This window comes from Oncorhynchus tshawytscha, linkage group LG31, assembly GCF_018296145.1.
Source record: "Oncorhynchus tshawytscha isolate Ot180627B linkage group LG31, Otsh_v2.0, whole genome shotgun sequence".
NCBI classification, from domain to species: Eukaryota; Metazoa; Chordata; class Actinopteri; order Salmoniformes; family Salmonidae; genus Oncorhynchus; species Oncorhynchus tshawytscha.
In genome coordinates this window covers 31,070,888-31,085,228 of record NC_056459.1, presented here as the reverse complement: position 1 = coordinate 31,085,228, position 14,341 = coordinate 31,070,888, and the positions used below count along the sequence as shown (strand labels likewise).

The following is a 14,341-nucleotide window of genomic DNA, read 5'->3' as shown; positions in this document are numbered from 1 at the left end:
CTTATACAACTCTTTTAGCTAGACGGCTAATACTACAGAACTGGAAGATGGCAACTCCCCCATCTTATAAATATTGGGTGAGAGATGTGTTGTGCTCTCTGAAACTAGAAAAAATTCAATTCAATTCATGTGGGAACCCCAAACTGTTTAATGAGGCTTGGGCTCCATTCCGGTCTTACTTTAAACAGTCCATCCTCTGATGTCATTCCTATTAAAACTAAAATAAGTCTTATTTGACCCCGTTGTGGGTTGGAGGAACTTTTCTCTGTGTTTTTGCTGGAGGGGGCATTAAGGTCCATGTGCTTATTGATTGTGACCCGCGGATGCCTTGTTCATCTTGCCCGGGCAGAGACTGAGGTGTCTCCCAGTTATTTTTATTTTCACATTTTGTCTACATGAATAATCATTTTTTATTTTTTATTTTATAGCATTGTAAACTTTTTATTTTTGGTCCAGTGGATGGTCGGTCTGTGGCCATGACTGTCTGTGAGTGGTTGCATTTCTCCACCCTTATCCCTTGACTGTTTACTGTTTACAGGAACAATGGTGAGGTGTTTGCTCTGTCCCTGTACTATAGATTGCCCTTTAACCTTTGTAGCCTTCTGCCTGGTGTGTTTAACTTGTCTAAAGTATGGTATCTTTAAAGCTATTTTTTTATTTGTATTTTTTTTCTAGTTGAGTCTATTATTTATATTGCTTTGTGTTGTCTTGTCTGTGTGTAAAACTTAATAAACAGAGTAAAAAAAACAACTTGTCATTGTCGTTATGTAAAAGTATAAACACAAAAACTACAGGCTGCAGGACATCAGCAGCCTTGTGGTGCAAAATGGCATAACTGGTGTATTTTAACACCAATATACCCATCCATTTAAAAATGAATTTAGTGTATGTCAATCTAGCAAACCATGGAAACAAAAAGCAAGTTTCTAAACAATGTTTTGGTTCGTTTCTAGCTTGCTAGCTGGCTAACCTTAAGTTAGCTGGCTAACCAGTTCAAATAATGACCATATCATATAGCCGACAACGTCTTAACTTCAGCTAATTTGTATTCAATATTACAGTAAAATAAACTCACAACAAGATCATTATTTACAAGTTAATCACAGGCTAAATACAGAAAATAGGTTACGGTTGTGATTGTGACTATATAAAAGCAGGGCAGTCTACCGGATAATTTAATAACTTGGACACTGTCTCGTTGGCCTAACGATATATCCTAATTTGACTTTGGTGCATGTTGTTCTTCACATTACCCTCTCTGGTAAACACACACTATATCAAATAAGATCAAAGTATATTTGTCACATGCACAGGATACAGAAGGTGTAAACTGTACAGTGAAATGGTTACTTGCATAGTGGTGTCTTTTGTTTAGACATGTAGCTAGCTAGCTAAACAATGAACCACAATCCCAACTCATAACGTTACTACCCTGCATGAATATGCAGGTAACTAACCAACTAGGTTCAATGTTAGCTAGCTAGCTAACATTAGGCTATAACTAGCAATGCAAATGGCTGAGATAAAAAAAAAATATTACTACACAGATCATACACGTAACGTTAGCTAGCAAGCCAGCCAGTTAATGTTAGCTAACTAGCTAACAGTACGCTTTAACTTGCAATGAAAACGACTTTGAACATTTTTTAATCATATATCTGAAAATGTAGCTAGCTAAACAATCTTGCCCGTATACATGGATGAATGCTTCTCCCTCTCTGTCACGGATGCCATGGTTGCCCTTAGTTTGAAGATGTAATCCGGAGACATGTGTTTTATACAACAGCCTTCTGTGTTCTCTTTTCGACCTCCTCCACATATTTGCAATCAAACGCCAGAATTTTCTCCATCTCCTTAGCTATCATACTCTGCTTCCACCGGGCATTCCACTGATTTCAAAACTCAGTCCTCCAGGAAGTGGAGAGCAATGTCAACACTTTTGCAGTCATTTGCGATTTCATTCAAAAAGCCGCGTTAGAAAGGATTACCTACACATACTGAGCCGCTCATATTATAGACAGAAGCGTGTTACATGGCAGACCAATCCGAAATCAGTTCTCAGCATGTCCAGGCCTTCCATTATCTCAGTCAATCATGGCTAGCGGGAGGGTTCCTGTCTTTTTCCGTGGCTAAAACAACTAGGCTCATAATTTAACAATTGTATTCATATTTACAGATGGCATACAAGTTTTGTTATTAAGGTACATGAAAGTTCACATTTTCCACAAGGCATTTCTGTCAATAAAAACACATTTAGATTTTTTTTTAAATGTATGTTTACATTCAAATGCCTTTCCTGTGAAGTAGTGACTCGCAACATACGCCTAGTTTCCTGAAACGAGTCACATATGTTCAAGTATTGCAAAGAAAGACCTAGTTAAGCTGCAGCTGGCCCCCGAACAGAGCGGCACATCTTTTTCTTAAATGTAATCAGAGGACTAATATTAATACTAGGCATGTCAGTCTCTCTTGGCTAAGAGATGAGGAAAGACTGACTGCGTCACTTCCTGTTTTTACAAGAAACATTCATGTGTTTGTGTGACAGGCTAAAGGAAATATTCATAGCCTGTTATACATTAAAAAGTAGGCTACTGCATGATTTACATGGTAACATTTTCCCTATACCCATCATGAGGTTGCTACAACCTAGCCTATGAATGAAAGTTTACAATGTAGGTACACACAGGTGGAGAGAAAGATTGTGACAGACAGTGAAGCATTCAATACAGCCTTGCATCTAGGGTGTAATCATTAGTCCAACAGTTGCAAACAACAGTTTCTATTGGACAAATTCCTGTACATTGATTAATTAACCAATCATTTTTGTTCTATGCTACACAAAGATAAATAACATTTTCTAAACTAATCAAATCTGTTAGTTGGACTTGTTGCACCGCTACTGAAATGGTTGTTCCAGTTTAGATGGTTAAGATCGTCTCATTTATTTTTCTTTCCAACCCTGGCAGTCATTCTGAATGCAGCGAAGGCTGGTGATCAGTGTCTAAAACACAACGAAGGCTGGTGACCAGTGTCCAAAACACAATGAAGGCTGGTGACCAGTGTCCAAAACACAATGAAGGCTGGTGACCAGTGTCCAAAACACAATGAAGGCTGGTGACCAGTGTCCAAAACACAACGAAGGCTGGTGACCAGTGTTGAAAACACAACGAAGGCTGGTGACCAGTGTCCAAAACACAACGAAGTTTGGTGACCAGTGTCCAAAACACAACGAAGGTTGGTGACCAGTATCCAAAACACAACGAAGGCTGGTGACCAGTGTCCAAAACACAACGAAGGCTGGTGACCAGTGTCCAAAACACAACGAAGGCTGGTGACCAGACTAACCAACAGGTTGAGAACTGACAAAAAAAAGTGAGAGATGACTGTCTGATGGGCTTGTAAGCAACATACACAGACCAGAATATGCTAGCCCACAGACCTGCCGTTGAGAATGGTAACATCTCCCTGATACAGGCCTGGGTGTCTGGTTTGAGAGAGTGTGTACATCTGTGTGAAACTGTGTGTGTCTGGTGTGAGTGTTGTGGTTCTCAGAAGTGCTGTCAGTTTAAATAAGGCCTGTTTATGACAGAGTAAATTTAACAGCAGCTATAGTTCCCATCTGCTCTACCCTAACAAGATATATTAACACTCTCACTCTCTCTCTCTCTGTGTGTTTTTTCTCTCTCTCTCTCTCTCTCTGTTTTTTTCTCTCTCTCTCTCTCTCTGTTTTTTCTCTCTCTCTCTCTGTTTTTTCTCTCTCTCTCTCTGTTTTTTCTCTCTCTCTGTTTTTTTCTCTCTCTCTCTGTTTTTTTCTCTCTCTCATGGGTGAAACCCTTTACTAAACTTAGATTTGCATAGATTATTAAAAAAGAAGCGACACTGTATCAAAATAGTGTTTTGGAGATAATGCCATGCTTGTACACTCATCCCCTCTACAGGGGTGGAAGCCAACCCTCCTACAGGAAAGTTACTGGGTGTGCAGGCTTTTGCTTCAGCCATACTGTAATCAGTGGTGTAAATTACTTAAGTAAAATTATTTAAAGTATTAATTAAGCAGTTTTTTTGGGGTATCTGTAATTTACTTTACTATTTATATTTTTTGACAACTTTTACTTATACTTCACTACATTCCTAAAGAAAATATTGTACTTTTTACAACATACATTTTCCCTGACAAACCAAAGTACTCATAACATTTTGAATAATTCACACACTTATCAAGAGAGCATGTGGTCATCCTCTTGGGGCCTAGTGGTTAGAGCGTTGGACTAGTAACCAGAAGGGGTCAGGTTCACATCCCTAAGCTGACAATTTTTTTTGAATTTGTTCTTAACTGACTTGCCTAGTTAAATAAAGGTAAAATAAATAAATAAATAAAATCCCTACTGCCTGTGAACTGGCAGACTCACAAAACACAAATGCATCTTTTGTAAATATTGTCTGAGTGTTGGGAGTGTGCCTCTGGCTATCCGTTCATTTTAAAAACAAGAACATTCTTGATATGAGGAATTTGAAATGATTTATACTTTTACTTTTGATACTTAAGTATATTTTGGAATTACATTTACTTTTTATACTTAAGTATATTTAAAACCAAATACTTTTAGAGTTTTATTCAAGTAGTATTTTACTGGGTGACTTTCACTTTTACTTGAGTCATTTTCTATTAAAGGTATCTTTACTTTTACTCAAGTATGACAATTGGGCACTTTTTTTTCTACCACTGACAATAACATACCTGATTCAGCTAATAATCAAGGTCCTGATGAGCAGCTGATTAGTAGGACCATGGTAAAGCAGGGGTGGAACAATACCCAGCACACCCAGCGTCTCTCAAGAAGGAGGGTTGGCCACCTCTGATCTACAGGCGGTAACTCTCTTTCTACTCAAATGATTACAAGAGGTTTAGTGGTTCAATTCCAACTCAGGCTTTTCCCACCTAAATTTCCTATCTAATGGACATGGAGCGATTTTTCAAAAATAAAACATTTACTCTGGACTGAAAACGCATGGCAGACACACACACTACCCTCAATCATCACACTCACAGACATCCAAACACACCATTTCCGGCGCCATCTCCTACAGATAAACAGCTCCCAGCAGGGAATTCACAGTAGGAACAACACAGTAGGAACAACATAGTAGGAACAACAACAGCTACAGTGCCTTGCGAAAGTATTCGGCCCCCTTGAACTTTGCGACCTTTTGCCACATTTCAGGCTTCAAACATAAAGATATAAAACTGTATTTTTTTGTGAAGAATCAACAACAAGTGGGACACAATCATGAAGTGGAACGACATTTATTGGATATTTCAAACTTTTTTAACAAATCAAAAACTGAAAAATTGGGCGTGCAAAATTATTCAGCCCCCTAAGTTAATACTTTGTAGCGCCACCTTTTGCTGCGATTACAGCTGTAAGTCGCTTGGGGTATGTCTCTATCAGTTTTGCACATCGAGAGACTGAAATTATTTCCCATTCCTCCATGCAAAACAGCTCGAGCTCAGTGAGGTTGGATGGAGAGCATTTGTGAACAGCAGTTTTCAGTTCTTTCCACAGATTCTCGATTGGATTCAGGTCTGGACTTTGACTTGGCCATTCTAACACCTGGATATGTTTATTTTTGAACCATTCCATTGTAGATTTTGCTTTATGTTTTGGATCATTGTCTTGTTGGAAGACAAATCTCCGTCCCAGTCTCAGGTCTTTTGCAGACTCCATCAGGTTTTCTTCCAGAATGGTCCTGTATTTGGCTCCATCCATCTTCCCATCAATTTGAACCATCTTCCCTGTCCCTGCTGAAGAAAAGCAGGCCCAAACCATGATGCTGCCACCACCATGTTTGACAGTGGGGATGGTGTGTTCAGGGTGATGAGCTGTGTTGCTTTTACACCAAACTTAACATTTTGCATTGTTGCCAAAAAGTTCAATTTTGGTTTCATCTGACCAGAGCACCTTCTTACACATGTTTGGTGTGTCTCCCAGGTGGCTTGTGGCAAACTTTAAACAACACTTTTTATGGATATCTTTAAGAAATGGCTTTCTTCTTGCCACTCTTCCATAAAGGCCAGATTTGTGCAATATACGACTGATTGTTGTCCTATGGACAGAGTCTCCCACCTCAGCTGTAGATCTCTGCAGTTCATCCAGAGTGATCATGGGCCTCTTGGCTGCATCTCTGATCAGTCTTCTCCTTGTATGAGCTGAAAGTTTAGAAGGACGGCCAGGTCTTGGTAGATTTGCAGTGGTCTGATACTCCTTCCATTTCAATATTATCGCTTGCACAGTGCTCCTTGGGATGTTTAAAGCTTGGGAAATCTTTTTGTATCCAAATCCGGCTTTAAACTTCTTCACAACAGTATCTCGGACCTGCCTGGTGTGTTCCTTGTTCTTCATGATGCTCTCTGTGCTTTTAACGGACCTCTGAGACTATCACAGTGCAGGTGCATTTATACAGAGACTTGATTACACACAGGTGGATTGTATTTATCATCATTAGTCATCTAGGTCAACATTGGATCATTCAGAGATCCTCACTGAACTTCTGGAGAGAGTTAGCTGCACTGAAAGTAAAGGGGCTGAATAATTTTGCACGCCCAATTTTTCAGTTTTTGATTTGTTAAAAAAATTTGAAATATCCAATAAATGTTGTTCCACTTCATGGTTGTGTCCCACTTGTTGTTGATTCTTCACAAAAAAATACAGTTTTATATCTTTATGTTTGAAGCCTGAAATGTGGCAAAAGGTTGCAAAGTTCAAGGGGGCCGAATACTTTCGCAAGGCACTGTATGTGGAGTAAGTTTGGGTTGGTATACAGAATCCTTTCTCTCTCTCATTCTGGCCTAGTTATAGAATCGTTTCCCTCTTTCAGTCTGGCCTAGTTACAGAATCTTCTCTCTCTCTCATTCTGGACTAGTCACAGAATCCTTTCTCTCTCTCATTCTGGCCTAGTTACAGAATCCTTTCTCTCTCATTCTGGCCTAGTTACAGAATCCTTTCTCTCTCTCATCCTGGCCTAGTTACAGAATCCCTTCTCTCTCTCATTCTGGCCTAGTTACAGAATCCTTTCTCTCTCTCCTTCTGGCCTAGTTACAGAATCATTTCTCTCTCTCATTCTGGCCTAGTTACAGAATCCTCTCTCTTTCATTCTGGCCTAGTTACAGAATCCTTTCTCTCATTCTGGCCTAGTTACAGAATCCTTTCTCTCTCTCTCATTCTGGCCTAGTTACAGAATCATTTCTTTCTATCATTCTGGCCTAGTTACAGAATCCTTTCTCTCTCTCATTCTGGCCTAGTTACATAATCCTTTCTCTCTCTCATTCTGGCCTAGTTACAGAATCCTCTCTCACTCTCATTCTGGCCTAGTTACAGAATCCTCTCTCACTCTCATTCTGGCTTAGTTACATAATCCTTTCTTTCTATCATTCTGGCCTAGTTACAGAATCCTTTCTCTCCCTCATTCTGGCCTAGTTACAGAATCCTTTCTTTCTATCATTCTGGCCTAGTTACAGAATCCTTTCTCTCTCATTCTGGCCTAGTTACAGAATCCTTTCTTTCTATCATTCTGGCCTAGTTACAGAATCCTTTCTCTCTCTCATTCTGGCCTAGTTACAGAATCCTTTCTCTCTCTCATTCTGGCCTAGTTATAGAATCGTTTCCCTCTTTCAGTCTGGCCTAGTTACAGAATCTTCTCTCTCTCTCATTCTGGACTAGTTACAGAATCCTCTCTCTCTCTCTCTCATTCTGGCTTAGTTACAGAATCCTTTCTCTCTCTCATTCTGGCCTAGTTACAGAATCCTTTCTCTCTCTCATTCTGGCCTAGTTACAGAATCCTTTCCCTCTTTCATTCTGGCCTAGTTACAGAATCCTCTCTCTCATTCTGGCCTAGTTACAGAATCCTCTCTCTCTTTCATTCTGGCCTAGTTACAGAATCCTCTCTCTCTCATTCTGGCCTAGTTACAGAATCCTCTCTCTCTCATTCTGGACTAGTTACAGAATCCTCTCTCTCTCTCTCTCTCTCATTCGGGCCTAGTTACAGAATCCTCTCTCTCTCATTCTGGCCTAGTTACAGAATCCTCTCTCTCTCATTCTGGCCTAGTTACAGAATCCTTTCTCTCTTTCATTCTGGCCTAGTTACAGAATCCTCTCTCTCTCAAATGACCTGGTTTCAGTGCCTGTGAGGGTTTCTTTGGGCTTGACTACAGACAATCTTCCTGCGCTTCTCACACTCCCTCTGTTTGAAAAATAACTCTGTCATTTAACCAAACCAAAAAAAAGGTTTTGAAATTGTGCTGGTTTTGTTTCTGCTGAGTGAGTGTGTTGAGTAACTTCATTTTTTTTTCATGGATGTTGGCCAGTGAAGCATGAGGGGCTGCACTTACAGTTCACACTGAGCCTGTTAAATCAGTTATTTTGAAATCAAATTACAGAGCAATAAATGGAACACTAGATTAGGAGAAAATAACGGTGGTGAATCAAAGGCTGCATCTGACATCATGACAGTGTAACCTATTCCTTATATATGCCTAGTGTACTCATATAGTGAGGGGCAATACATAAGAAGGAATCCTTGGTGTCCACATCACCAACAAACTAACATAATCCAAGCACACTAAGACAGTCGTGAAGAGGGCACGACAAAACCTATTCCCCTTCAGGAGACTGAAAAGATTTGGCATGGGTCCTCATATCCTCAAAAGGTTCTACAGCTGCACCACCGAGAGCATCCTGACTGGTTGCATCACTGCCTTGTATGGCAACTGCTCTGCTTCCGACCGCAAGGCACTACAGAGGGTAGTGCTGACGGCCCAGTACATCACTGGGGCCAAGCTTCCTGCTATCCAGGACCTCTATACCAGGCGGTGTCAGAGGAAGGCCCTAAAAATTGTCAAAGACACCAGCCACCCTAGTTATAGACTGTTCTCTCTGCTACCGCACATCAAGCAGTACTGAAGCGCCAAGTCTAGGTCCAAAAGGCTTCTTAACAGTTTCTGCCCCCAAGCCATAAGACTGCTGAACATCTAGTCAAATGGCTACCTGGACTATTTGCATTGCCCCCCCCACCACTGCCACTCTCTGTTGTCATCTATGCATAGTCACTTTAATTAACTCTGCCTACATGTACATACTACCTCAACTAACCGGTGCCCCCGTACATTGACTCTGTACCGGCACCCACCCTGTATATATATATATTATTATTTTTGACTGCTGTTCTTTAATTACTTGTTTCTTTTATCTCTTATTCTTATCTATATTTTTTTTTTACTTCATTGTTGGTTAGGGGCTCGTAAGTAAGCATTTCACTGTAAGGTTGTATTCGGCGCATGTGACTGATACAATTTGATTTGATTTTGATTACATAGGGAGGGATGCTACATAGGGAGAGATGCTACATAGGGAGGGCTGCTACATAAAGAAGGACACTACATAGGGAGGGATTCTACATAGGGAGGGATGCTACATAAGAAGGAATGCTACGTAGGGAGGGATTCTACATAAGAAGGGATGCTACATAGGGAGGGATTCTACATAGAGAGGGACACTACATAGAGAGGGACACTACATAGAGAGGGATGCTACATAAGGAGGGATGCTACATTGGGAGGGATACTACATAGGGAGGGATGCTACATAGAGAAGTACACTACATAGAGAGGGACACTACATAAGGAGGGACAATACATAAGGGATGCTACATAGGGAGGGATGCTACATAGGGAGGGACGCTACATAGAGAGGGATGCTACATAAGGAGGGATTCTACATAGGGATGCTCCATAGGGAGAGATGGGGATGCTACATAGGGAGGGATGCTACATAAGTAGGGATGCTACATAGGGAGAGATGCTACATAGGGATGGATGCTACATAGGGATGCTATACAGGGACGGATGCTACATAGGGACAAATGCTACATAGGGAGGGATGCTACATAGGGAGGGATGCTACATTGGGAGGGATGCTACATAGGTAGGGATGCTACATAGGTAGGGATGCTACATAGGGAAGGATGCTACATAGGGATGGATGCTACATAGGGAGGGATGCTACATAGGGAGGGCAAAAAGTACAACAGTAGAGGAATATGGCTGTGGTCAAAAGTAGCCTAGTGTGGCCTCCGGGGTGGCGCAGGGCTTTATGTAGGGCTTTAGACCACTATGTAGCATCCCTACTTATGTAGCATCCCTCCCTATGTAGTATCCCCATCTCTCCCTATGGAGCATCTCTATGTAGCATCCCTATTTATGTAGCATCCCTCCCTATGTAGCATCCCCATCTCTCCCTATGGAGCATCTCTATGTAGCATTCCTCCTTATGTAGCATCCCTCTCTATGTAGCTGTGCCACCAGAGATTCTGGGTTCGAGCCCAGCTGCAGCTGGCCGTGACCAGGAGGCCCATGGGGCAGTGCACAATTGGCCCAGTGTCGTCTGGGTTAGGGAGGGTTTGGCCGGCAGGGATATCATTGTCTCATCACGCACTAGCGACTCCTGTGGCGGGCTGGGTGCAGTGCACGCTGACCAGGTCGCCAGGTGCACGGTGTTTCCTCCTGCACATTGGTGCGGCTGGCTTCCGGGTTGGATGTATGTTGTGTCAAGTAGCAATGCGGCTTGGTTGGATTGTGTTTAGGAGGACGCATGGCTCTCGACCTTTGCCTCTCCCGAGTCCGTATGGGAGTTGCAGCGATGAGACAAGATAGTAACTACTGCCAATTGGATACCACGAAATTGGGGAGAAAAAAGGGGGTAAAATCATTTTAAAAGTAGCCTAATGCATTATAAGGGAAATAAGATACGGCCTGACACTTTTCTGTTTTCTGAACTTTTCCATCTCTCCCTCACCCTTCATCACTCACTCTCTCTTTTTGTACCCCACCCAACCTACCCCTATACCTCTCACACAGTGGAGGCTCCACAGAGGAGGAAGGGGGGACCATCCTCCTCAGCAAATGTTATTAAAATTAAAATTGTAAAACATTTAAAAAGTTATAATTTTAGGATAAAACTATACTAAATATATTCACGTCACCAAATAATTGATTAAAACACACTGTTTTGCTCTGTGAGGTAGCACCATGGTGTAGCTGGAGGACAGCTAGCTTCCGTCCTCCTCTGGGTACATTGACTTCAATACAAAACCTAGGAGGTTCATTGTTCTCACCCCCTTCCATAGACTTACACAGTAATTAGGAAAACTTCCAGAGGATGTCCTCCAACCTATGAGAGCTCTTGAAGCATGAACTGACATGTTGTCCACCCAATCAAAGGATCAGAGAATGAATCAAATGCTGAAAGCATAAGCTACAGCTAGCTAGCACTGCAGTGCATGAAATGTGGTAAGTAGTTGACTCAAAGACAATAGTTGAACCGTTTTTAACAAATTAATTTCTTACAAAATGAAGGAGAAGCAAGAGAGAGATAGAGCGAGATTGTCACTATAGAGCGAGATTGTTAACTATAATGTTACTGCGTGATTGAATTTGTCCAATAGAAAACTCTTGTTTGCAACACCCTATATCAGCTAGATGCAGGCAAGCTTGTGCAATGCTGTCTGTCCATGTGTCACTGTCTGTCACATTAAGTTTTTCTCTCGACCTGTGTGCACCTACGTTGCAAACTTCATTCATACGCTAGGTTGTAGCAACCTCATGATGGGTATATGGAAAATGTTAGTATCATGTAGTACCCTAAAACCTATTGATGTTACATTGAACTGGGTGAATGGAATATGAATTACAGTCATCCAATATGCTGTAATAGAAATAAGGCCATGCTCATGAAAAAAATGATTGTCCTCCCTCATCTTAAAACGGCACCAACCGCCACTGCTCTCACACCCCCCCCTCCCCCCTCTCTCTCTCTTTCCCTGCTCTCTCTCTCTTTCCCTGCCCTCTCTCTCTCTTTCCCTGCCCTCTCTCTCTCTTTCCCTGCCCTCTCTCTCTCTTTCCCTGCCCTCTCTCTCTTTTCCCTGCCCTCTCTCTCTCTTTCCCTGCCCTCTCTCTCTCTTTCCCTGCCCTCTCTCTCTTTCCCTGCCCTCTCTCTCTTTCCCTGCCCTCTCTCTCTCTTTCCCTGCCCTCTCTCTCTCTCTTTCCCTGCCCTCTCTCTCTCTTTCCCTGCTCTCTCTCTTTCCCTGCCCTCTCTCTCTCTTTCCCTGCACTCTCTCTCTCTTTCTTTCCTCTCTCTCTTTCTCTCTCTCTCTTTCCCTGCCCTCTCTCTCTCTTTCCCTGCCCTCTCTCTCTCTTTTCCTGCCCTCTCTTTTCTCTGTATATCCCCACTATTCCTCTATTTCGTTACATTGAAGGTTATGCTTTGAGATAAAAAAAATAAATAAAAAATGGGCTCCTAGACTGCTCACTTCTCAGTATCCTATCACTACTGCTCCACTCACACCCTGCTGTGTTTCCTGTTAACCAGGAGAGAGAGAGAGAGAGAGAGAGAGAGAGAGAGAGAGAGAGAGAGAGAGAGAGAGAGAGAGAGAGAGAGAGAGAGAGAGAGAGAGAGAGAGAGAGAGAGAGAGAGAGAGAGAGAGAGAGAGAGGAGAGAGAGAGAGAGAGAGAGAGAGAGAGAGAGAGAGAGAGAGAGAGAGAGAGAGAGAGAGAGAGAGAGAGAGAGAGAGAGAGAGAGAGAGAGAGAGAGAGAGAGAGAGAGAGAGAGAGAGAGAGAGAGAGAGAGAGAGAGAGAGAGAGAGAGAGAGAGAGAGAGAGAGAGAGAGAGAGAGAGAGAGAGAGAGAGAGAGAGAGAGAGAGAGAGAGAGAGAGAGAGAGAGAGAGAGAGAGAGAGAGAGAGAGAGAGAGAGAGAGAGAGAGAGAGAGAACCTGTGCCCTCAAAAATAGGGGGAAACAGCCAAAACAATATACATTTACATTGCTACACACGGTCATTTGAACTTTACCCTAGATACACTTACATATACTGAGTATATAGTTTAGGCTACAGAGGTTTACACACAGTCTCACAAAGCTAAATAAGAGTCGCAAACATACACCGACTGACTCACCGGAGAGCACGAAGGGTCGTCAGTTATTCGCGCGGGCTGGCGGAGAGAGGTGTGAACAGCAACAGGGAGTTCCAGGCGCACGGGACAGAACGGGATGAGACCGTGGCTCGCGGAGCGCTCCTCTAGAGGGGATGTGAACGTGAGGCGCTCTCTCTTTGTCCGGAAGGGTTGGATTGACTGACACGCGCACTGACTGACGTCCACTCCGAAGCGCGCACCCTGGATGTGAAAAATAGAAATCTGGTTTACGTGATTCATGTAGAAATTGTTCAAATGCAAAGTCCGGTGATTTGACAAAACCGCTGAGCCCGGGAATAGAACCGCTGGGCCTGTCCCAACCAGGTAGTCCCTTCCTACTATCCTGCTAGAGAGACACATATGTTTCCCATGCAAATAAAGCCCTCGAGTTGATTAAATTGAATTGATATAGAGACACCCAGATAGACAGAGACACTCTCTCTCTCTGTCGGCATCTAGAGAGGTGTGCTACTGGAAGCGGATAAAGTGTGATCTCGCCTACAGTCTATAACTAACGAACGGGTTTTCAGCATAACATCAGTTTGTTCAAGGCTGGAGACATCATAGAGATAAAGAGTAATGACGTTTTTGTAGGCATTAACTCCGCCATGGTTCGTTGGCCAAAATCTACCGGAAAAATGAATGGCGTGTTTGTAGAGTTTGTGGTGAAGGTCTGTGGTGAACATAATACGTTTTCTTCTATGAAGATAATCTTCATCGGCTAACTTCAATTTTTTTATTCAGAAAAATCTATGTAATGATGAAAAAATAAAGCGCATAAATGATTAATAATTCATTAGGGTAATGTTAACTGACTGCTATTATCTCGTAGAACAAAACGGATAAGAGCTCCTAAACCTGTGTTAACCTCCGACTTTATTTTCGGCATCCCGAGTGGCGCAGTGGTCTAAGGCAGTGCAAGAGGCGTCACTACAGTCCTTGTTTCGATTCCACATCCGAATGTTATTGGGAGTCCCGTAGGGCAGCGCACAATTGGCACATCGTCGACCGGGTCTGGCCGGAGTAGGCCATCATTGCAAATAATGATTTGTTCTTAACAGACTTGTCTAGTTAAATAAATGTTAAATGCATAGATATGTATTTTTTTCATTCCCCATTAATATTTCCAATAGAGATGGCTGAACGAACCTCTTTCCGGGTTTTAGGACTACAAACTGGCGAGCTTTGTTCTCTGTTGGGAACAAGAGGTTATAATGATTTTAGAGTTCTATGAAACTCAGAAATTGATGGAGGAGCCAGTAAGAGAAGGGACGAGCTTCTTCTTTGTCTCCACGCGGTGGCCAGTTTGTGGAACTGCAGA

The 14,341-nt window shown here is 42.3% G+C and overlaps 1 protein-coding gene across 2 annotated transcripts in view; it reads right to left on the bottom strand.

Annotated features, from left to right (window-relative positions):
• The window catches only part of LOC112229418 (proto-oncogene tyrosine-protein kinase Yrk), a 53,478-nt gene extending 40,295 nt beyond the window's left edge, over nt 1-13,183 (bottom strand). The window contains exon 1 of one of the 2 annotated variants that reach the window (XM_042310373.1): nt 13,003-13,183. The gene's annotated coding sequence lies outside the window, so the exon portion shown is untranslated. The remainder of the gene's footprint in view (nt 1-13,002) is intronic. The other variant, XM_042310372.1, reaches the window with a different exon arrangement.
• Nucleotides 13,184-14,341: the final 1,158 nt, after the last annotated feature.